The sequence below is a fragment of the Lissotriton vulgaris genome, unplaced genomic scaffold, assembly GCF_964263255.1.
Source record: "Lissotriton vulgaris unplaced genomic scaffold, aLisVul1.2 SCAFFOLD_334, whole genome shotgun sequence".
Lineage (NCBI taxonomy): Eukaryota > Metazoa > Chordata > Amphibia > Caudata > Salamandridae > Lissotriton > Lissotriton vulgaris.
In genome coordinates, this window is record NW_028244801.1 from 1,652,731 (window position 1) to 1,677,453 (window position 24,723).

The following is a 24,723-nucleotide window of genomic DNA, read 5'->3' on the forward strand; positions in this document are numbered from 1 at the left end:
AAGAACACAGCGAGTCCGCCTACCACCGTACAAGTCAGAGGCCTCCGAAGTCATCTGCGGCGTCCCCCAAGGATCATCCCTGAGCCCCACCCTCTTCAACGTCTACATGAGCCCCCTCGCGGCCATCGTACGCAAACACCACCTCAGCATCATCTCCTACGCCGACGACACCCAGCTGATCCTCTCCCTGACCAACAACCCCGCCGCCGCCAGAGCCAACCTACACGAAGGGATGAAAGAGGTAGCCGAGTGGATGACGACCAGCCGCCTGAAACTGAACTCGGACAAGACGGAGGTCCTCATCCTGGGCTCCTCTCCCTCCGCCTGGGACGACTCCTGGTGGCCTCCCGCCCTGGGCACCGCACCCAAACCGACAGACCATGCACGAAACCTGGGCTTCATCCTGGACTCCTCCCTCTCCATGACCAGGCAAGTCAGCAGCGTCTCCTCGGCGTGCTTCAACATCCTACGCATGCTACGGAAGATCTTCTGGTGGATCCCCACAGAGACCAGGAAGACCGTCACCCAGGCCCTCGTCACCAGCCGACTGGACTACGGCAACGCCCTCTACGCCGGGACCACCGCCAAGCTCCAGAAGAGACTCCAGCGGATCCAAAACGCCTCAGCCAGACTCATCCTCGACATCCCACGATCCAGCCACATCTCCGGACATCTGAGAGACCTTCACTGGCTCCCCATCAACAAGAGAATCACCTTCCGCCTCCTCACCCACGCACACAAAGCCCTACACGACCAAGGCCCGAGCTACCTCAACAGCCGAGTCAACTTCTACGCTCCCAAACGCCACCTCCGATCAGCCAACCACGCCCTCGCCGCCGTCCCCCGCATCCGAAGAGCGACTACAGGAGGAAGGTCCTTCTCCTACCTGGCCGCCAAGACCTGGAACTCCCTCCCGTCCGACCTGCGCTTGACCCAAGACCACCTCTCCTTCAGGAAGAAGCTGAAGACCTGGCTGTTCGAGCAGTAGCGGCACCCCCCCCCCCCCAGCGCCTTGAGACCCTATGGGTATGTAGCGCGCTTTATAAGTGTCACTGATTGATTGATTGATATAAGTGTCACAAATAAAACTAGGTCTGGAATGCGCATGTATCTCCATGCCACAGAGGGGTTGTGAAATATGTAAATATTTCTAGGTCTTCACCAGCTAGAATCGCTGATGGTACTTTTCTGGAATGCCAACACTGGTCAGAATAAATGCACGTTTCTCTTACTCCACTTTTAGCTTAACGTCCTCCAAATGCACTGTGATCTATAGCGGAATATTACCTTTGAATTTACTCAGATCACTGTCATGGATTAAACCCCCCCCCCTCCCCCACCCAATCCTCAACCTGCGATCTGATTCAGATGCGCATTCGTCTTCTCTCCAGTGCTGTTATTTGTAAAACAATAGGTTACAAGAGTCCTCTGCAGATTGCGACACCCAATGCCCATGCCAGGCTGCCAACAGCAGTAGGAACATAACTCTTAACCATCACATTCCTAGAAGTGTGACTATTCAGACAATTCCTGCCTGCCAAAACTATAAGAATGGCTTGGGAGGCAGATATGAATCGTTTTTAATGTATGTTTAATTAATGAACACTTGTTGTCCTGCTCATCTCTAAATTACTCAAACAGTACCACCAGTGCCTTTTTTAACAATTAAGTGCCAGTGCCGAGCACCGGAAACCACAGGTACAAATTAAGCACTGCTTCTTTCAGCTCTGTAAAGGTGCTCTCTCCTTCCATGACAACTTAGCACGTTGTGAGAGCCCAGCCTTGAACCCCCTTCTCAATATACCGCTTCTTGACTTATTGCGTTTCTTCCGCCTCTACAGTGTTTTCGGGTCTAGGTCTGGAAAAGTAGGCCCTGCATTTCCCAAAGCGTAATTTTCCATTATTTATTTATTTATTTATAAAGTTTTATATAGCGCGAACTTGATCCCGAAGGATATCAGAGCGCTTTACATTAATTCAAGAATTCCATCCACTTCTTTCTATGGCAACCTTCAGCTTCCTGTACTTCCTGCACCCACCTGGCCCCCTAAATATTAATATAAGTCCCATCCCCTCTTCTTAAGTGTTTTTCCTCGCTGGTGTTTTAGTCTGATGAGATTTGCAAACAAAAGGGAAGTCCTCCTGGGTTTGCCCTCACAAGACTGTGATCTACTGGTCAACAAAGCTCACTGCCTGCTCCCATCCACCCAAGTGGTAACGCAACACTTGTATTGGTTTACCACAGGGACTGAGTGAAGTTATAACTTCGACAAAAAAGTCAGTCGCATGTGTAAACTTAACCTCAGCAAAGGAAGGTGGAGTTTCCCTACTTACCTCAGACAAAGTTCACCCACCTATGGAAAGCAAGACTGGGCGGGTTATGGTAGGAAAATGACTTTGCAAGAAAGACAGCGAGTCTGTCGCCTTAGCTAGAGACACTGTGCTCAACTACTTGAATTTTATATTTAAAAAAATCCAAAATAATGAATTACTTCACCTCAAGATATCTCCTCTTGGAAGGCCAAATCTTGCGAGGTTAAATCAGAAACAGGAATTAAAATGTGAGAGAGTGATTTGGCAAACTTAAGACCAGTTATGATGGTTCAATGGTTTCTCAAGGCTCTAGACTCCGGTGACACTGAACCTGCTGCACCAATCGTAGCTACGCCCTGGCAGCAAGGTGACCACAAGCTGAAGCAGCAGTTTTCATTAATTGGGGCCAATTAAATCATCTTGAACATTGATTTCTTTTAAGATTGCTTTATTCGAGCTGAAATAGCTCGTAATTAACTTCTGGTTAAATAATTTCGCTGCCCAAGGGAAAGTGGGCGGGGCCTCTGAGGAGGAAGATTTATCAAGCAGCCCAGCAATTACTGAATCTTGAAGCAATTAATAAGCTCATAATGAAAAACACCCAAAGCCAGGATTCTAATTGATGTCGTCTTATTACTAGCAAATAAAGGACTAGTGGAACATGTCTTGCCCAGGGAGCAAAATCGAAAGCATGTTTCACAGTGAGGCGGTCAGTGCACTGAGCTGCCCTAGTCTACAACCACTACCAAATCCAAACAAGCATGGCCAAGGCCAGTAGGTCTCGCTTTTGTAATCTGTTGGTTTTGTCAATGTTTTTAAGCCATGATTCACAGTATGCCTGATGCTGTGCAGCATGATTTAAGATTTTTTTAATACTTTTATGTGGCTGACTGCGTCGTTTTGTAGGTTTGTGCACCATCCGTGTGTACGCCTACAAATAGACGCGGTCGCTTTTTTTATTTTCAGTTACGGACCCAAGTTGGCTCAGCAACTAAAATGTAAAAAAACCTGCAAAAGTGTTTTTTTTTAAGTGAGTTGGGCGAAGCAACACAGAGGTGGTGGAGAAAGTAACATCAGGCTGTGGTGGAGGAGTTAAAGCAACATTGGAGTGGAGGTGGGATGTAGAGGCAACACAGGGCCTTCGGTGGTTAGGAAGAAACATGGATGGTGTGGGTGGGGGGAAGCAGATGACACAGAAAGAGAGAGAGCAAAGTGGAGTCACGAGGAGAGCAAAATTGGAAAGAGAGCAACTTTGAACAGGCAGTGGAAAAGCACATAGGAGTGAAAGCACTCTGGAAGTGGTGGGCAAGAGGCCAGGGTGAAGCGCACAGGCAGCGGAGAGCAACACAGTGCGCAGGAGGAGAGAAGTACACAAGGAAGACAGCTAGAAAACACATGCAGTCCCAATGAGTTCTTTACCCAAAAGAAAAAAGTATTGTTTGAAATGCAAGCAATAGAAGCACAGAAGCTATCCAATCGAAAGAGATAGAATAGGTACTCTACTTTATGGGAGGGGCAAAAACAAGATTGACAAGCTGGGACATGAGTAAGAAGCAGGCAAATGAGAGTGACAGGAAAGCCAACCGGTAGTATACAATGGGTGTGATCCAAGCACCTGTAGTTTACTGGTAGGCCCACAATAATATGTCTTGCAACCGACAGTGCATGCATAGTCTAGTAGTTGAGACCTAAAAAGCCTGGGGTAGACAGTGGTAGGTGAGAACAATGTTAGCAGACAGGCAGACCTGTGGACAAAACAGATTATAAAGTTTTCCATTAGACAAGAAAATTGAGAGAGGAAAAAGGAGTGACATATATCTGCTGTCAGAACTGATTGATCTGCTACCTAAAAGAACTCTAATTCCCCTAGTGTAATTTTGTTCAAATATTCTGCGATTTCATGAAATTTCACCTTTTGGTGATATTCCCCTGGTTTTTTGCTGAGAAAAAAAATCTCTTAAAAAGGCAATTTAATTTTTGAGCTTTTTGCTGAAAACCAGATTTAGCAAAATTGTGTTATTCATATTTGCATTCAGCATACTACTATAAGAGAACTTTTTCTCCAGCACATTGAAAAAAACTATTCATAAAATGTCATGGAATTTGCATCCTCACAATTTAGCACACAACTTTTTGAAAAGCTAGTCTGAGTCCAAAGAACACAAACTTCCAGTGAACTACTAACAAAAGCCAATAAAGGAAAGATTCTATCACACACTGTCTACTATCAAACATGCAGGAAAAAATGTCTACTATGTAGGTGATCAGATACTTTCCCCATTGCACAATATGAAAAATAACCAACACTTCGAGAGATTACTCATTTGAATTAATAAAGCAAAGAATATCCTGACACAAGCTGCCATCTACATAAAGTCATTTAAATACACAGGTCAAGTTGTAAAAATAGTTCAATGTTGTTAGCTTGAAAACTAGGAGACTGGGGGCTTCTTAATCACTAAAAACGCAGGTTGCCTTCAAGTACATTTCCGCTTAAAATGGTACAATGAAAAGGTACATTTCTACAAAGATAATCTGATTGACACTCATAATATTGAAAGCTTGGCTTATAGTGGAAACTTTAGGCATTCCAAACGAGACACTGACTGTGGCTTGGAGATAGCAGAGCCCTTACCCCACCCTCCTTCCGAAGTTCTGTGAAACCATTTACCTAAGACTGGGTACAGTGCACATATTGGTAAAAATGTATTATTATTCACCAAACTATTTCAATGTTTCGATGGGCGCATAAAGAAAGGGGAGACATTACCCACTAACCCTCGTCACTGTACTGAATCTGGATGTGGCCCCTGCTTAATGTTTGTGGTGTTAACAGGAGGTGGGAAAAGCACTCTTTTTTTGGGTCCTGAATTTGTTTTTCACCATCAGACCTTTACCCAGAGCATGAAAGAACAAGCATTTCCAATGCAATGGTCAGAGCATTCTTAAAGTTAGAGCTATTGGCATTGCTCATGACATTTTTTTTTATTTTTTATAAAACATAAAGAAATGGCATTGTCATTTAAAATGCCAATAGCAGGGCAGTAGAGCAAGCACAGCGAACGAGGGGGCAGGACAGTAAGCACAAGCAACGAGGGGGTCAGGAGAGCAAGCACAAGAAACAAGGGGGCAGGACAGCAAGCACAAGCAACGAGGGGGCAGGACAGCAAGCACGAGCCACGAGGGGGCAGGACAGCAAGCACAAGCAACGAGGGGGGGCAGGAGAGCAAGCACAAGCAACAAGGGGGCAGGACAGAAAGCACAAGCAACGAGAGGGCAGGACAGCCAGCACGAGCAACGAGGTGGCAGGACAGCAAGCACAAGCAACGAGGGGGCAGGACATCAAGCACAAGCAACGAGGGGGGACAGGAGAGCAAGCACAAGCAACGAGGGGGCAAGACAGCAAGCGAAAGCAACGAGCGGGCAGGACAGCAAGCACAAGCAACGAGGGGGGGCAGGAGAGCAAGCACAAGCAACGTGGGGGCAGGACAGCAAGCACAAGCAATGAGGGGGCAGGACAGCAACCACAAGCAACGAGAGGGCAGGACAGCAAGCACGAGGTGGAAGGAGAGCAAGCACAAGCAATGAGGGGGGCAGGAGAGCAAGCACAACAAGCGAGGGGAGGCAGGAGAGCAAGAACAACCAGCGAGGGGGGGGGGGCAGGAGAGCAAGCACAACCAGCGAGGGGGGAGGCAGGAGAGCAAGTACAACCAACAAGGGGCAAGAGAGCAAGCACAACCAAGGAGGTGGGGGGGGGCAGGAGAGCAAGCACAACCAGTGAGGGGGGCAGGAGAGCAAGCACAACCAGCGAGGGGGGGCAGGAGAGCAAGCACAACCAACGAGGTGGGGGCGGAGAGCAAGTACAACCAACAAGGGGGGCATGAGAGGAAGCAGGAGAGCAAGCACAACCAACGAGGGGGGGGGGCAGGAGAGCAAGCACAACCAGCGAGGGGGGGGGCAGGAGAGCAAGCACAACCAACATGGGGGTGCAGGGGGCAGGAGAGCAAGCAGGAGAGCAAGCACAACCAACGAGGGGGGGCAGGAGAGCAAGCACAACTAACGAGGGGGGCAGGAAAGCAAGCACAACCAACAAGGGGGGCAGGAGAGCAAGCACAAGCAACGAGGGGGGGGCAGGAGAGCAAGCACAACCAATGAGGGGGGGCAGGAGAGCAAGCACAACCAACGAGGGGGGCATGAGAGCAAGCACAACCAATGAGGGGGGCAGGAGAGCAAGCACATCCAAAGAGGGGGGCAGGAGAGAATGCACAACCAACGAGGGGGCAGGACAGCAAGCACGAGCAACGGGGGGCAGGACAGCAAGCACAAGCAACGAGGGGCGGTAGGAGGGCAAGCACAAGCAACGAGGGGGGTAGGAGAGCAAGCACAAGCAATGAGGGGGCAGGAGAGCAAGCACAAGCAACGAGGGGGGCAGGAGAGCAAGCACGAGCAACGAAGGAGCAGGACAGCAAGCACAAGCAACGAGGGGGCAGGACAGCAAGCACAAGCAACGAGGGGGCAGGAGAGCAAGCACAAGCAATGAGGGGGCAGGACAGCAGGCACTAACAACGAGGGGGCAGGACAGCAAGCGCAAGCAAGGAGGGGGGGCAGGAGAGCAAGCACAAGCAATGAGGGGGGGTAGGACAGCAAGCACAAGCAACGAGGGGCAGGACAGCAAGCACAAGCAAAGAGAGGGCAGGAGAGCAAGCACAAGCAACAAGGGGGCAGGGGCAGGAGAGCAAGCACAAGCAACGAGGGGGCAAGGGTAGGAGAGTAAGCACAAGCAACGAGGGGGCAGGACAGCAAGCACAAGCAACGAGGGGGCAGGACAGCAAGCAGAAGCAACAAGGGGGGTAGGAGAGCAAGCACAACCAACGAGGTGGGGGCGGAGAGCAAGTACAACCAACAAGGGGCAAGAGAGCAAGCACAACCAACGAGGGGGGGCAGGAAAGCAAGCACAAGCAACATGGGGGGCAGGAGAGGAAGCAGGAGAGCAAGCACAAGCAACGAGGGGGGGCAGGAGAGCAAGCACAACTAATGAGGGGGGCAGGAAAGCAAGCACAACCAACGAGGGGGGCAGGAGAGCAAGCACAACCAACGAGGGGGGCATGAGAGCAAGCACAACCAATGAGGGGGGCAGGAGAGCAAGCACATCCAAAGAGGGGGGCAGGAGAGCAAGCACAACCAACGAGGGGGCAGGACAGCAAGCACGAGCAACGGGGGGCAGGACAGCAAGCACAAGCAACGAGGGGGGTAGGATGGCAAGCACAAGCAACGAGGGGGGTAGGAGAGCAAGCACAAGCAATGAGGGGGCAGGAGAGCAAGCACAAGCAACGAGGGGGGCAGGAGAGCAAGCACGAGCAACGAAGGAGCAGGACAGCAAGCACAAGCAACGAGGGGGCAGGACAGCAAGCACAAGCAATGAGGGGGCAGGAGAGCAAGCACAAGCAACGAGGGGGCAGGACAGCAAGCACAAGCAATGAGGGGGCAGGACAGCAAGCACTAACAACGAGGGGGCAGGACAGCAAGCGCAAGCAAGGAGGGGGGGCAGGAGAGCAAGCACAAGCAATGAGGGGGCAGGGGCAGGAGAGCAAGCACAAGCAACGAGGGGGCAGGGGTAGGAGAGTAAGCACAAGCAACGAGGGGGCAGGACAGCAAGCACAAGCAACGAGGGGGCAGGACAGCAAGCACAAGCAACGAGGGGGGTAGGAGAGCAAGCACAACCAGCGAGGGGGGGCAGGAGAGCAAACACAACCAACGAGGTGGTGGCGGAGAGCAAGTACAACCAACAAGGGGCAAGAGAGCAAGCACAACCAACGAGGGGGGCAGGAAAGCAAGCACAACCAACATGGGTGGGCAGGAGAGGAAGCAGGAGAGCAAGCACAACCAACGAGGGGGGGCAGGAGAGCAAGCACAACCAGCGAGGGGGGGGCAGGAGAGCAAGCACAACCAACATGGGGTGGTAGGAGAGCAAGCAGGAGAGCAAGCACAACCAACGAGGGGGGGCAGGAGAGCAAGCACAACTAACGAGGGGGGCAGGAAAGCAAGCACAACCAACGAGGGGGGCAGGAGAGCAAACACAAGCAGCGAGGGGGGGCAGGAGAGCAAGCACAACCAATGAGGGGGGGCAGGAGAGCAAGCACAACCAATGAGGGGGGCATGAGAGCAAGCACAACCAATGAGGGGGTCAGGAGAGCAAGCACATCCACAGAGGGGGGCAGGAGAGCAAGCACAACCAACGAGTGGGCAGGACAGCAAGCACGAGCAACGGGGGGCAGGACAGCAAGCACAAGCAACGAGGGGGGGTAGGAGGGCAAGCACAAGCAACGAGGGGGCAGGAGAGCAAGCACAAGCAACGAGGGGGGCAGGAGAGCAAGCACGAGCAACGAAGGAGCAGGACAGCAAGCACAAGCAACGAGGGGACAGGACAGCAAGCACAAGCAATGAGGGGGCAGGACAGCAAGCACTAACAACGAGGGGGCAGGACAGCAAGCGCAAGCAAGGAGGGGGGGCAGGAGAGCAATCACAAGCAATGAGGGGGGCAGGACAGCAAGCACAAGCAACGAGGGGCAGGACAGCAAGCACAAGCAAAGAGAGGGCAGGAGAGCAAGCACAAGCAACGAGGGGTCAGGGGTAGGAGAGTAAGCACAAGCAACGAGGGGGCAGGACAGCAAGCACAAGCAACGAGGGGGCAGGACAGCAAGCACAACCAGCGAGGGGGGGCAGGAGAGCAAGCACAACCAACGAGGTGGGGGCGGAGAGCAAGTACAACCAACAAGGGGCAAGAGAGCAAGCACAACCAACGAGGGGGGGGGCAGGAGAGCAAGCACAACCAACATGGGGGGGCAGGAGAGGAAGCAGGAGAGCAAGCACAACCAACGAGGGGGGGCAGGAGAGTAAGCACAACCAGCGAGGGGGGGGGGCAGGAGAGCAAGCACAAAAAACATGGGAGGGCAGGAGAGCAAGCACAACCAACGAGGGGGGGCAGGAGAGCAAGCACAACTAACGAGGGGGGCAGGAAAGCAAGCACAACCAACGAGGGGGGCAGGAGAGCAAGCACAAGCAACGAGGGGGGCAGGAGAGCAAGCACAACCAATGAGGGGGGGCAGGAGAGCAAGCACAACCAACGAGGGGGGCATGAGAGCAAGCACAACCAACGAGGGGGGCAGGAGAGCAAACACATCCAAAGAGGGGGGCAGGAGAGCAAGCACAACCAACGAGGGGGCAGGACAGCAAGCACGAGCAACGGGGGGCAGGACAGCAAGCACAAGCAACGAGGGGGGGTAGGAGGGCAAGCACAAGCAACGAGGGGGGCAGGAGAGCAAGCACAAGCAACGAGGGGGCAGGAGAGCAAGCACAAGCAATGAGGGGGGCAGGAGAGCAAGCACGAGCAACGAAGGAGCAGGACAGCAAGCACAAGCAACGAGGGGGCAGGACAGCAAGCACAAGCAATGAGGGGGCAGGAGAGCAAGCACAAGCAATGAGGGGGCAGGACAGCAAGCGCAAGCAAGGAGGGAGGGCAGGAGAGCAAGCACAAGCAATGAGGGGGGGCAGGACAGCAAGCACAAGCAACGAGGGGCAGGACAGCAAGCACAAGCAAAGAGACGGCAGGAGAGCAAGCACAACCAACGAGGGGGCAGGGGCAGGAGAACAAGCACAAGCAACGAGGGGGCAGGGGTAGGAGAGTAAGCACAAGCAACGAGGGGGCAGGGGCAGGAGAACAAGCACAAGCAACGAGGGGGCAGGGGCAGGACAGCAAGCACAAGCAACGAGGGGGCAGGACAGCAAGCACAAGCAACGAGGGGGCAGGACAGCAAGCACAAGCAACGAGGGGGCAGGACAGCAAGCACAACCAACGAGGGGGGCAGGAGAGCAAGCACAACCAACGAGGGGGGCATGAGAGCAAGCACAACCAATGAGGGGGGCAGGACAGCAAGCACAAGCAACGAGGGGCGGTAGGAGGGCAAGCACAAGCAACGAGGGGGGTAGGAGAGCAAGCACAAGCAATGAGGGGGCAGGAGAGCAAGCACAAGCAACGAGGGGGGCAGGAGAGCAAGCACGAGCAACGAAGGAGCAGGACAGCAAGCACAAGCAACGAGGGGGCAGGACAGCACAAGCAACGAGGGGGCAGGAGAGCAAGCACAAGCAATGAGGTGGCAGGACAGAAGGCACTAACAACGAGGGGGCAGGACAGCAAGCGCAAGCAAGGAGGGGGGGCAGGAGAGCAAGCACAAGCAATGAGGGGGGGCAGGACAGCAAGCACAAGCAACGAGGGGCAGGACAGCAAGCACAAGCAAAGAGAGGGCAGGAGAGCAAGCACAAGCAACGAGGGGGCAAGGGTAGGAGAGTAAGCACAAGCAACGAGGGGGCAGGACAGCAAGCACAAGCAACGAGGGGGCAGGACAGCAAGCACAAGCAACAAGGGGGGTAGGAGAGCAAGCACAACCAACGAGGTGGGGGCGGAGAGCAAGTACAACCAACAAGGGGCAAGAGAGCAAGCACAACCAACGAGGGGGGGCAGGAAAGCAAGCACAAGCAACATGGGGGGCAGGAGAGGAAGCAGGAGAGCAAGCACAAGCAACGAGGGGGGGCAGGAGAGCAAGCACAACTAACGAGGGGGGCAGGAAAGCAAGCACAACCAACGAGGGGGGCAGGAGAGCAAGCACAACCAACGAGGGGGGCATGAGAGCAAGCACAACCAATGAGGGGGGCAGGAGAGCAAGCACATCCAAAGAGGGGGGCAGGAGAGCAAGCACAACCAACGAGGGGGCAGGACAGCAAGCACGAGCAACGGGGGGCAGGACAGCAAGCACAAGCAACGAGGGGGGTAGGATGGCAAGCACAAGCAACGAGGGGGGTAGGAGAGCAAGCACAAGCAATGAGGGGGCAGGAGAGCAAGCACAAGCAACGAGGGGGGCAGGAGAGCAAGCACGAGCAACGAAGGAGCAGGACAGCAAGCACAAGCAACGAGGGGGCAGGACAGCAAGCACAAGCAATGAGGGGGCAGGAGAGCAAGCACAAGCAACGAGGGGGCAGGACAGCAAGCACAAGCAATGAGGGGGCAGGACAGCAAGCACTAACAACGAGGGGGCAGGACAGCAAGCGCAAGCAAGGAGGGGGGGCAGGAGAGCAAGCACAAGCAATGAGGGGGCAGGGGCAGGAGAGCAAGCACAAGCAACGAGGGGGCAGGGGTAGGAGAGTAAGCACAAGCAACGAGGGGGCAGGACAGCAAGCACAAGCAACGAGGGGGCAGGACAGCAAGCACAAGCAACGAGGGGGGTAGGAGAGCAAGCACAACCAGCGAGGGGGGGCAGGAGAGCAAACACAACCAACGAGGTGGTGGCGGAGAGCAAGTACAACCAACAAGGGGCAAGAGAGCAAGCACAACCAACGAGGGGGGCAGGAAAGCAAGCACAACCAACATGGGTGGGCAGGAGAGGAAGCAGGAGAGCAAGCACAACCAACGAGGGGGGGCAGGAGAGCAAGCACAACCAGCGAGGGGGGGGCAGGAGAGCAAGCACAACCAACATGGGGTGGTAGGAGAGCAAGCAGGAGAGCAAGCACAACCAACGAGGGGGGGCAGGAGAGCAAGCACAACTAACGAGGGGGGCAGGAAAGCAAGCACAACCAACGAGGGGGGCAGGAGAGCAAGCACAAGCAGCGAGGGGGGGCAGGAGAGCAAGCACAACCAATGAGGGGGGGCAGGAGAGCAAGCACAACCAATGAGGGGGGCATGAGAGCAAGCACAACCAATGAGGGGGGCAGGAGAGCAAGCACATCCACAGAGGGGGGCAGGAGAGCAAGCACAACCAACGAGTGGGCAGGACAGCAAGCACGAGCAACGGGGGGCAGGACAGCAAGCACAAGCAACGAGGGGGGGTAGGAGGGCAAGCACAAGCAACGAGGGGGCAGGAGAGCAAGCACAAGCAACGAGGGGGGCAGGAGAGCAAGCACGAGCAACGAAGGAGCAGGACAGCAAGCACAAGCAACGAGGGGGCAGGACAGCAAGCACAAGCAATGAGGGGGCAGGAGAGCAAGCACAAGCAACGAGGGGGCAGGACAGCAAGCACAAGCAATGAGGGGGCAGGACAGCAAGCACTAACAACGAGGGGGCAGGACAGCAAGCGCAAGCAAGGAGGGGGGGCAGGAGAGCAAGCACAAGCAATGAGGGGGGCAGGACAGCAAGCACAAGCAACGAGGGGCAGGACAGCAAGCACAAGCAAAGAGAGGGCAGGAGAGCAAGCACAAGCAACGAGGGGTCAGGGGCAGGAGAGCAAGCACAAGCAACGAGGGGGCAGGGGTAGGAGAGTAAGCACAAGCAACGAGGGGGCAGGACAGCAAGCACAAGCAACGAGGGGGCAGGACAGCAAGCACAACCAGCGAGGGGGGCAGGAGAGCAAGCACAACCAACGAGGTGGGGGCGGAGAGCAAGTACAACCAACAAGGGGCAAGAGAGCAAGCACAACCAACGAGGGGGGGGGCAGGAGAGCAAGCACAACCAACATGGGGGGGCAGGAGAGGAAGCAGGAGAGCAAGCACAACCAACGAGGGGGGGCAGGAGAGTAAGCACAACCAGCGAGGGGGGGGCAGGAGAGCAAGCACAAAAAACATGGGAGGGCAGGAGAGCAAGCACAACCAACGAGGGGGGGCAGGAGAGCAAGCACAACTAACGAGGGGGGCAGGAAAGCAAGCACAACCAACGAGGGGGGCAGGAGAGCAAGCACAAGCAACGAGGGGGGCAGGAGAGCAAGCACAACCAATGAGGGGGGGCAGGAGAGCAAGCACAACCAACGAGGGGGGCATGAGAGCAAACACAACCAACGAGGGGGGCAGGAGAGCAAGCACATCCAAAGAGGGGGGCAGGAGAGCAAGCACAACCAACGAGGGGGCAGGACAGCAAGCACGAGCAACGGGGGGCAGGACAGCAAGCACAAGCAACGAGGGGGGGTAGGAGGGCAAGCACAAGCAACGAGGGGGGCAGGAGAGCAAGCACAAGCAACGAGGGGGCAGGAGAGCAAGCACAAGCAATGAGGGGGGCAGGAGAGCAAGCACGAGCAACGAAGGAGCAGGACAGCAAGCACAAGCAACGAGGGGGCAGGACAGCAAGCACAAGCAATGAGGGGGCAGGAGAGCAAGCACAAGCAATGAGGGGGCAGGACAGCAAGCGCAAGCAAGGAGGGAGGGCAGGAGAGCAAGCACAAGCAATGAGGGGGGGCAGGACAGCAAGCACAAGCAACGAGGGGCAGGACAGCAAGCACAAGCAAAGAGACGGCAGGAGAGCAAGCACAACCAACGAGGGGGCAGGGGCAGGAGAACAAGCACAAGCAACGAGGGGGCAGGGGTAGGAGAGTAAGCACAAGCAACGAGGGGGCAGGGGCAGGAGAACAAGCACAAGCAACGAGGGGGCAGGGGCAGGACAGCAAGCACAAGCAACGAGGGGGCAGGACAGCAAGCACAAGCAACGAGGGGGCAGGACAGCAAGCACAAGCAACGAGGGGGCAGGACAGCAAGCACAACCAACGAGGGGGGCAGGAGAGCAAGCACACCCAACGAGGGGGGCATGAGAGCAAGCACAACCAATGAGGGGGGCAGGACAGCAAGCACAAGCAACGAGGGGCGGTAGGAGGGCAAGCACAAGCAACGAGGGGGGTAGGAGAGCAAGCACAAGCAATGAGGGGGCAGGAGAGCAAGCACAAGCAACGAGGGGGGCAGGAGAGCAAGCACGAGCAACGAAGGAGCTGGACAGCAAGCACAAGCAACGAGGGGGCAGGACAGCAAGCACAAGCAACGAGGGGGCAGGAGAGCAAGCACAAGCAATGAGGGGGCAGGACAGCAGGCACTAACAACGAGGGGGCAGGACAGCAAGCGCAAGCAAGGAGGGGGGCAGGAGAGCAAGCACAAGCAAGGAGGGGGGGCAGGACAGCAAGCACAAGCAACGAGGGGCAGGACAGCAAGCACAAGCAAAGAGAGGGCAGGAGAGCAAGCACAAGCAACAAGGGGGCAGGGGCAGGAGAGCAAGCACAAGCAACGAGGGGGCAAGGGTAGGAGAGTAAGCACAAGCAACGAGGGGGCAGGACAGCAAGCACAAGCAACGAGGGGGCAGGACAGCAAGCACAAGCAACAAGGGGGGTAGGAGAGCAAGCACAACCAACGAGGTGGGGGCGGAGAGCAAGTACAACCAACAAGGGGCAAGAGAGCAAGCACAACCAACGAGGGGGGGCAGGAAAGCAAGCACAAGCAACATGGGGGGCAGGAGAGGAAGCAGGAGAGCAAGCACAAGCAAGGAGGGGGGGCAGGAGAGCAAGCACAACTAACGAGGGGGGCAGGAAAGCAAGCACAACCAACGAGGGGGGCAGGAGAGCAAGCACAACCAACGAGGGGGGCATGAGAGCAAGCACAACCAATGAGGGGGGCAGGAGAGCAAGCACATCCAAAGAGGGGGGCAGAAGAGCAAGCACAACCAACGAGGGGGCAGGACAGCAAGCACGAGCAACGGGGGGCAGGACAGCAAGCACAAGCAACGAGGGGGGTAGGATGGCAAGCACAAGCAACGAGGGGGGTAGGAGAGCAAGCACAAGCAATGAGGGGGCAGGAGAGCAAGCACAAGCAACGAGGGGGGCAGGAGAGCAAGCACGAGCAACGAAGGAGCAGGACAGCAAGCACAAGCAACGAGGGGGCAGGACAGCAAGCACAAGCAATGAGGGGGCAGGAGAGCAAGCACAAGCAACGAGGGGGCAGGACAGCAAGCACAAGCAATGAGGGGGCAGGACAGCAAGCACTAACAACGAGGGGGCAGGACAGCAAGCGCAAGCAAGGAGGGGGGGCAGGAGAGCAAGCACAAGCAATGAGGGGGCAGGGGCAGGAGAGCAAGCACAAGCAACGAGGGGGCAGGGGTAGGAGAGTAAGCACAAGCAACGAGGGGGCAGGACAGCAAGCACAAGCAACGAGGGGGCAGGACAGCAAGCACAAGCAACGAGGGGGGTAGGAGAGCAAGCACAACCAGCGAGGGGGGGCAGGAGAGCAAACACAACCAACGAGGTGGTGGCGGAGAGCAAGTACAACCAACAAGGGGCAAGAGAGCAAGCACAACCAACGAGGGGGGCAGGAAAGCAAGCACAACCAACATGGGTGGGCAGGAGAGGAAGCAGGAGAGCAAGCACAACCAACGAGGGGGGGCAGGAGAGCAAGCACAACCAGCGAGGGGGGGGGCAGGAGAGCAAGCACAACCAACATGGGGTGGTAGGAGAGCAAGCAGGAGAGCAAGCACAACCAACGAGGGGGGGCAGGAGAGCAAGCACAACTAACGAGGGGGGCAGGAAAGCAAGCACAACCAACGAGGGGGGCAGGAGAGCAAGCACAAGCAGCGAGGGGGGGCAGGAGAGCAAGCACAACCAATGAGGGGGGGCAGGAGAGCAAGCACAACCAATGAGGGGGGCATGAGAGCAAGCACAACCAATGAGGGGGGCAGGAGAGCAAGCACATCCACAGAGGGGGGCAGGAGAGCAAGCACAACCAACGAGTGGGCAGGACAGCAAGCACGAGCAACGGGGGGCAGGACAGCAAGCACAAGCAACGAGGGGGGGTAGGAGGGCAAGCACAAGCAACGAGGGGGCAGGAGAGCAAGCACAAGCAACGAGGGGGGCAGGAGAGCAAGCACGAGCAACGAAGGAGCAGGACAGCAAGCACAAGCAACGAGGGGGCAGGACAGCAAGCACAAGCAATGAGGGGGCAGGAGAGCAAGCACACGCAACGAGGGGGCAGGACAGCAAGCACAAGCAATGAGGGGGCAGGACAGCAAGCACTAACAACGAGGGGGCAGGACAGCAAGCGCAAGCAAGGAGGGGGGGCAGGAGAGCAAGCACAAGCAATGAGGGGGGCAGGACAGCAAGCACAAGCAACGAGGGGCAGGACAGCAAGCACAAGCAAAGAGAGGGCAGGAGAGCAAGCACAAGCAACGAGGGGTCAGGGGTAGGAGAGTAAGCACAAGCAACGAGGGGGCAGGACAGCAAGCACAAGCAACGAGGGGGCAGGACAGCAAGCACAACCAGCGAGGGGGGGCAGGAGAGCAAGCACAACCAACGAGGTGGGGGCGGAGAGCAAGTACAACCAACAAGGGGCAAGAGAGCAAGCACAACCAACGAGGGGGGGGGCAGGAGAGCAAGCACAACCAACATGGGGGGGCAGGAGAGGAAGCAGGAGAGCAAGCACAACCAACGAGGGGGGGCAGGAGAGTAAGCACAACCAGCGAGGGGGGGGGGCAGGAGAGCAAGCACAAAAAACATGGGAGGGCAGGAGAGCAAGCACAACCAACGAGGGGGGGCAGGAGAGCAAGCACAACTAACGAGGGGGGCAGGAAAGCAAGCACAACCAACGAGGGGGGCAGGAGAGCAAGCACAAGCAACGAGGGGGGCAGGAGAGCAAGCACAACCAATGAGGGGGGGCAGGAGAGCAAGCACAACCAACGAGGGGGGCATGTGAGCAAGCACAACCAACGAGGGGGGCAGGAGAGCAAGCACATCCAAAGAGGGGGGCAGGAGAGCAAGCACAACCAACGAGGGGGCAGGACAGCAAGCACGAGCAACGGGGGGCAGGACAGCAAGCACAAGCAACGAGGGGGGGTAGGAGGGCAAGCACAAGCAACGAGGGGGGCAGGAGAGCAAGCACAAGCAACGAGGGGGCAGGAGAGCAAGCACAAGCAATGAGCGGGGCTGGAGAGCAAGCACGAGCAACGAAGGAGCAGGACAGCAAGCACAAGCAACGAGGGGGCAGGACAGCAAGCACAAGCAATGAGGGGGCAGGAGAGCAAGCACAAGCAATGAGGGGGCAGGACAGCAAGCGCAAGCAAGGAGGGAGGGCAGGAGAGCAAGCACAAGCAATGAGGGGGGGCAGGACAGCAAGCACAAGCAACGAGGGGCAGGACAGCAAGCACAAGCAAAGAGACGGCAGGAGAGCAAGCACAACCAACGAGGGGGCAGGGGCAGGAGAACAAGCACAAGCAACGAGGGGGCAGGGGTAGGAGAGTAAGCACAAGCAACGAGGGGGCAGGGGCAGGAGAACAAGCACAAGCAACGAGGGGGCAGGGGCAGGACAGCAAGCACAAGCAACGAGGGGGCAGGACAGCAAGCACAAGCAACGAGGGGGCAGGACAGCAAGCACAAGCAACAAGGGGGGTAGGAGAGCAAGCACAAGTATCGAGGGGGGCAGGACAGCAAGCACAAGCAACAAGGGGGCAGGACAGGAAGCACAAGCAACAAGGTGGCAAGACAGCAAGCACAAGCAATGAGGAGGCAGGACAGCAAGCACAAGCAACGAGGGGGGGCAGGAGAGCAAGCACAACCAGCGAGGGGGGGCAGGAGAGCAAGCACAACCAACGAGGGGGCACAGGAGCAAGCACAAGCAACAAGGGGGCAGGGGAGCAAGCACAAGCAACGAGGGGGCAGGACAGCAAGCACAAGCAACGAGGGGGCAGGAGAGCAAGCAAAAGCCACGAGTGGGCAGGACAGCAAGCACGAGCAACGAGGGGGGACAGGACAGCAAGCATGAGCAACGAGGGGGCAGGACAGAAAGCACAAGCAACGAGGGGGGGCAGGAGAGCAAGCACAACCAGCGAGGGGGGCAGGAGAGCAAGCACAACCAACGAGGGGGCAGGGGAGCAAGCACGAGCAACGAGGGGGCAGGGGAGCAAGTACAAGCAGCGAGGGGGGGCAGGAGAGCAAGCACAACCAACGAGGGGGCAGGAGAGCAAGCACAAGCAACAAGCGGGCAGGGGAGCAAGCACGAGCAATGAGGGGGCAGGGGAGCAAGCACAAGCAACCGAGGGGGCAAGAGAGCAAGCACAAGCAACGAGGGGGCAGGACAGCAAGCACTAGCAACGAGGGGGAAGGACAGCAAGCACGAGCAACAAGGTGGCAGGACAGCAAGCATGAGCAACGAGGGGGCAGGACAGCAAGCACAAGCAATGAGAGGGCAGGAGAGCAAGCACGAGTAACGAGGGGGCAGGATAGCAAGCACAAGCAACGAGGGGGGGCAGGACAGCAAGCACAAGCAGCGAGGGGGCAGGACAGCAAGCACGAGCAACGAAGGAGCAGGACAGCAAGCACAAGCAACGAGGGGGCAGGACAGCAAGCACAAGCAATGAGAGGGCAGGAGAGCAAGCACAAGCAACGAGGGGGCAGGACAGCAAGCACAAGCAATGAGGGGGCAGGACAGCAAGCACTAACAACGAGGGGGCAGGACAGCAAGCGCAAGCAAGGAGGGGGGGCAGGAGAGCAAGCACAAGCAATGAGGGGGGCAGGACAGCAAGCACAAGCAACGAGGGGCAGGACAGCAAGCACAAGCAAAGAGAGGGCAGGAGAGCAAGCACAAGCAACGAGGGGTCAGGGGCAGGAGAGCAAGCACAAGCAACGAGGGGGTAGGGGTAGGAGAGTAAGCACAAGCAACGAGGGGGCAGGACAGCAAGCACAAGCAACGAGGGGGCAGGACAGCAAGCACAACCAGCGAGGGGGGGCAGGATAGCAAGCACAAGCAACGAGGGGGGGCAGGACAGCAAGCACAAGCAGCGAGGGGGCAGGACAGCAAGCACGAGCAACGAAGGAGCAGGACAGCAAGCACAAGCAACGAGGGGGCAGGACAGCAAGCACAAGCAATGAGGGGGCAGGAGAGCAAGCACAAGCAACGAGGGGGCAGGACAGCAAGCACAAGCAATGAGGGGGCAGGACAGCAAGCACTAACAACGAGGGGGCAGGACAGCAAGCGCAAGCAAGGAGGGGGGGCAGGAGAGCAAGCACAAGCAATGAGGGGGGCAGGACAGCAAGCACAAGCAACGAGGGGCAGGACAGCAAGCACAAGCAAAGAGAGGGCAGGAGAGCAAGCACAAGCAACGAGGGGTCAGGGGCAGGAGAGCAAGCACAACCAACATGGGGGGGCAGGAGAGGAAGCAGGAGAGCAAGCACAACCAACGAGGGGGGGCAGGAGAGTAAGCACAACCAGCGAGGGGGGGGGGGGGCAGGAGAGCAAGCACAAAAAACATGGAAGGGCAGGAGAGCAAGCACAACCAACGAGGGGGGGCAGGAGAGCAAGCACAACTAACGAGGGGGGCAGGAAAGCAAGCACAACCAACGAGGGGAGCAGGAGAGCAAGCACAAGCAACGAGGGGGGCAGGAGAGCAAGCACAACCAATGAGGGGGGGCAGGAGAGCAAGCACAACCAACGAGGGGGGCATGAGAGCAAGCACAACCAACGAGGGGGGCAGGAGAGCAAGCACATCCAAAGAGGGGGGCAGGAGAGCAAGCACAACCAACGAGGGGGCAGGACAGCAAGCACGAGCAACGGGGGGCAGGACAGCAAGCACAAGCAACGAGGGGGGGTAGGAGGGCAAGCACAAGCAACGAGGGGGGCAGGAGAGCAAGCACAAGCAACGAGGGGGCAGGAGAGCAAGCACAAGCAATGAGGGGGGCAGGAGAGCAAGCACGAGCAACGAAGGAGCAGGACAGCAAGCACAAGCAACGAGGGGGCAGGACAGCAAGCACAAGCAATGAGGGGGCAGGAGAGCAAGCACAAGCAATGAGGGGGCAGGACAGCAAGCGCAAGCAAGGAGGGAGGGCAGGAGAGCAAGCACAAGCAATGAGGGGGGGCAGGACAGCAAGCACAAGCAACGAGGGGCAGGACAGCAAGCACAAGCAAAGAGACGGCAGGAGAGCAAGCACAACCAACGAGGGGGCAGGGGCAGGAGAACAAGCACAAGCAACGAGGGGGCAGGGGTAGGAGAGTAAGCACAAGCAACGAGGGGGCAGGGGCAGGAGAACAAGCACAAGCAACGAGGGGGCAGGGGCAGGACAGCAAGCACAAGCAACGAGGGGGCAGGACAGCAAGCACAAGCAACGAGGGGGCAGGACAGCAAGCACAAGCAACGAGGGGGCAGGACAGCAAGCACAAGCAACAAGGGGGGTAGGAGAGCAAGCACAAGTATCGAGGGGGGCAGGACAGCAAGCACAAGCAACAAGGGGGCAGGACAGGAAGCACAAGCAACAAGGTGGCAAGACAGCAAGCACAAGCAATGAGGAGGCAGGACAGCAAGCACAAGCAACGAGGGGGGGCAGGAGAGCAAGCACAACCAGCGAGGGGGGGCAGGAGAGCAAGCACAACCAACGAGGGGGCACAGGAGCAAGCACAAGCAACAAGGGGGCAGGGGAGCAAGCACAAGCAACGAGGGGGCAGGACAGCAAGCACAAGCAACGAGGGGGCAGGAGAGCAAGCAAAAGCCACGAGTGGGCAGGACAGCAAGCACGAGCAACGAGGGGGGACAGGACAGCAAGCACAAGCAACGAGGGGGCAGGACAGCAAGCATGAGCAACGAGGGGGCAGGACAGAAAGCACAAGCAACGAGGGGGGGCAGGAGAGCAAGCACAACCAGCGAGGGGGGCAGGAGAGCAAGCACAACCAACGAGGGGGCAGGGGAGCAAGCACGAGCAACGAGGGGGCAGGGGAGCAAGTACAAGCAGCGAGGGGGGGGCAGGAGAGCAAGCACAACCAACGAGGGGGCAGGAGAGCAAGCACAAGCAACAAGCTGGCAGGGGAGCAAGCACGAGCAATGAGGGGGCAGGGGAGCAAGCACAAGCAACCGAGGGGGCAAGAGAGCAAGCACAAGCAACGAGGGGGCAGGACAGCAAGCACTAGCAACGAGGGGGAAGGACAGCAAGCACGAGCAACAAGGTGGCAGGACAGCAAGCATGAGCAACGAGGGGGCAGGACAGCAAGCACAAGCAATGAGGGGAGGGGCAGTAGAGCAAGCACGAGTAACGAGGGGGCAGGATAGCAAGCACAAGCAACGAGGGGGGCAGGACAGCAAGCACAAGCAGCGAGGGGGCAGGACAGCAAGCACGAGCAACGAAGGAGCAGGACAGCAAGCACAAGCAACGAGGGGGCAGGACAGCAAGCACAAGCAATGAGGGGGCAGGAGAGCAAGCACAAGCAACGAGGGGGCAGGACAGCAAGCACAAGCAATGAGGGGGCAGGACAGCAAGCACTAACAACGAGGGGGCAGGACAGCAAGCGCAAGCAAGGAGGGGGGGCAGGAGAGCAAGCACAAGCAATGAGGGGGGCAGGACAGCAAGCACAAGCAACGAGGGGCAGGACAGCAAGCACAAGCAAAGAGAGGGCAGGAGAGCAAGCACAAGCAACGAGGGGTCAGGGGCAGGAGAGCAAGCACAAGCAACGAGGGGGCAGGGGTAGGAGAGTAAGCACAAGCAACGAGGGGGCAGGACAGCAAGCACAAGGAACGAGGGGGCAGGACAGCAAGCACAACCAGCGAGGGGGGGCAGGATAGCAAGCACAAGCAACGAGGGGGGGCAGGACAGCAAGCACAAGCAGCGAGGGGGCAGGACAGCAAGCACGAGCAACGAAGGAGCAGGACAGCAAGCACAAGCAACGAGGGGGCAGGACAGCAAGCACAAGCAATGAGGGGGCAGGAGAGCAAGCACAAGCAACGAGGGGGCAGGACAGCAAGCACAAGCAATGAGGGGGCAGGACAGCAAGCACTAACAACGAGGGGGCAGGACAGCAAGCGCAAGCAAGGAGGGGGGGCAGGAGAGCAAGCACAAGCAATGAGGGGGGCAGGACAGCAAGCACAAGCAACGAGGGGCAGGACAGCAAGCACAAGCAAAGAGAGGGCAGGAGAGCAAGCACAAGCAACGAGGGGTCAGGGGCAGGAGAGCAAGCACAAGCAACGAGGGGGCAGGGGTAGGAGAGTAAGCACAAGCAACGAGGGGGCAGGACAGCAAGCACAAGCAACGAGGGGGCAGGACAGCAAGCACAACCAGCGAGGGGGGGCAGGAGAGCAAGCACAACCAACGAGGTGGGGGCGGAGAGCAAGTACAACCAACAAGGGGCAAGAGAGCAAGCACAACCAACGAGGGGGGGGGCAGGAGAGCAAGCACAACCAACATGGGGGGGCAGGAGAGGAAGCAGGAGAGCAAGCACAACCAACGAGGGGGGGCAGGAGAGTAAGCACAACCAGCGAGGGGGGGGGGGCAGGAGAGCAAGCACAAAAAACATGGGAGGGCAGGAGAGCAAGCACAACCAACGAGGGGGGGCAGGAGAGCAAGCACAACTAACGAGGGGGGCAGGAAAGCAAGCACAACCAACGAGGGGGGCAGGAGAGCAAGCACAAGCAACGAGGGGGGCAGGAGAGCAAGCACAACCAATGAGGGGGGGCAGGAGAGCAAGCACAACCAACGAGGGGGGCATGAGAGCAAGCACAACCAACGAGGGGGGCAGGAGAGCAAGCACATCCAAAGAGGGGGGCAGGAGAGCAAGCACAACCAACGAGGGGGCAGGACAGCAAGCACGAGCAACGGGGGGCAGGACAGCAAGCACAAGCAACGAGGGGGGGGGGTAGGAGGGCAAGCACAAGCAACGAGGGGGGCAGGAGAGCAAGCACAAGCAACGAGGGGGCAGGAGAGCAAGCACAAGCAATGAGGGGGGCAGGAGAGCAAGCACGAGCAACGAAGGAGCAGGACAGCAAGCACAAGCAACGAGGGGGCAGGACAGCAAGCACAAGCAATGAGGGGGCAGGAGAGCAAGCACAAGCAATGAGGGGGCAGGACAGCAAGCGCAAGCAAGGAGGGAGGGCAGGAGAGCAAGCACAAGCAATGAGGGGGGGCAGGACAGCAAGCACAAGCAACGAGGGGCAGGACAGCAAGCACAAGCAAAGAGACGGCAGGAGAGCAAGCACAACCAACGAGGGGGCAGGGGCAGGAGAACAAGCACAAGCAACGAGGGGGCAGGGGTAGGAGAGTAAGCACAAGCAACGAGGGGGCAGGGGCAGGAGAACAAGCACAAGCAACGAGGGGGCAGGGGCAGGACAGCAAGCACAAGCAACGAGGGGGCAGGACAGCAAGCACAAGCAACGAGGGGGCAGGACAGCAAGCACAAGCAACGAGGGGGCAGGACAGCAAGCACAAGCAACAAGGGGGGTAGGAGAGCAAGCACAAGTATCGAGGGGGGCAGGACAGCAAGCACAAGCAACAAGGGGGCAGGACAGGAAGCACAAGCAACAAGGTGGCAAGACAGCAAGCACAAGCAATGAGGAGGCAGGACAGCAAGCACAAGCAACGAGGGGGGGCAGGAGAGCAAGCACAACCAGCGAGGGGGGGCAGGAGAGCAAGCACAACCAACGAGGGGGCACAGGAGCAAGCACAAGCAACAAGGGGGCAGGGGAGCAAGCACAAGCAACGAGGGGGCAGGACAGCAAGCACAAGCAACGAGGGGGCAGGAGAGCAAGCAAAAGCCACGAGTGGGCAGGACAGCAAGCACGAGCAACGAGGGGGGACAGGACAGCAAGCACAAGCAACGAGGGGGCAGGACAGCAAGCATGAGCAACGAGGGGGCAGGACAGAAAGCACAAGCAACGAGGGGGGGCAGGAGAGCAAGCACAACCAGCGAGGGGGGCAGGAGAGCAAGCACAACCAACGAGGGGGCAGGGGAGCAAGCACGAGCAACGAGGGGGCAGGGGAGCAAGTACAAGCAGCGAGGGGGGGCAGGAGAGCAAGCACAACCAACGAGGGGGCAGGAGAGCAAGCACAAGCAACAAGCGGGCAGGGGAGCAAGCACGAGCAATGAGGGGGCAGGGGAGCAAGCACAAGCAACCGAGGGGGCAAGAGAGCAAGCACAAGCAACGAGGGGGCAGGACAGCAAGCACTAGCAACGAGGGGGAAGGACAGCAAGCACGAGCAACAAGGTGGCAGGACAGCAAGCATGAGCAACGAGGGGGCAGGACAGCAAGCACAAGCAATGAGGGGAGGGGCAGGAGAGCAAGCACGAGTAACGAGGGGGCAGGATAGCAAGCACAAGCAACGAGGGGGGGCAGGACAGCAAGCACAAGCAGCGAGGGGGCAGGACAGCAAGCACGAGCAACGAGGGAGCAGGACAGCAAGCACTCACCGGAGGACTCAGCAGCTTCTTGACTTCTTGCGGCGGCGGTCGGGCAGAAATGGCTTCTGAAAAGCGCCGACATTTTCGCATTCGGGAGCGTGGTTTTTGCTGTTGAGTGACGAATGAAGTCACAAGGTTAAAAACTGCAAAAAAACACTCCCCCGAATTCGAAAAAGACGGGGCTTGAACGGAATGACGCCCCTCTCCTCCAATAACTGGCGTCCGTTTAGGAAGCCAGCCAATGGAGAAGAGGGGTGGGTTAAAGCCTCCCTTACTAAGAAACATTAAATCTCGGAGGAAGACTGCGCAAGCGCAGCCTACGGTCCGAGTCCTAAAAAGGCAGTAAAGGGAGAATCAATGGCGGGGGAGGGTGTGTGTGTGTGTGTGTGTGTGTGTGTGCATGCATGTGTGCGTGTGTGTGTGTGTGTACACAGCATGTACAAAGTGGTGGAAGAAAGAGACAGGAGGTTGAATCAAGCCTGT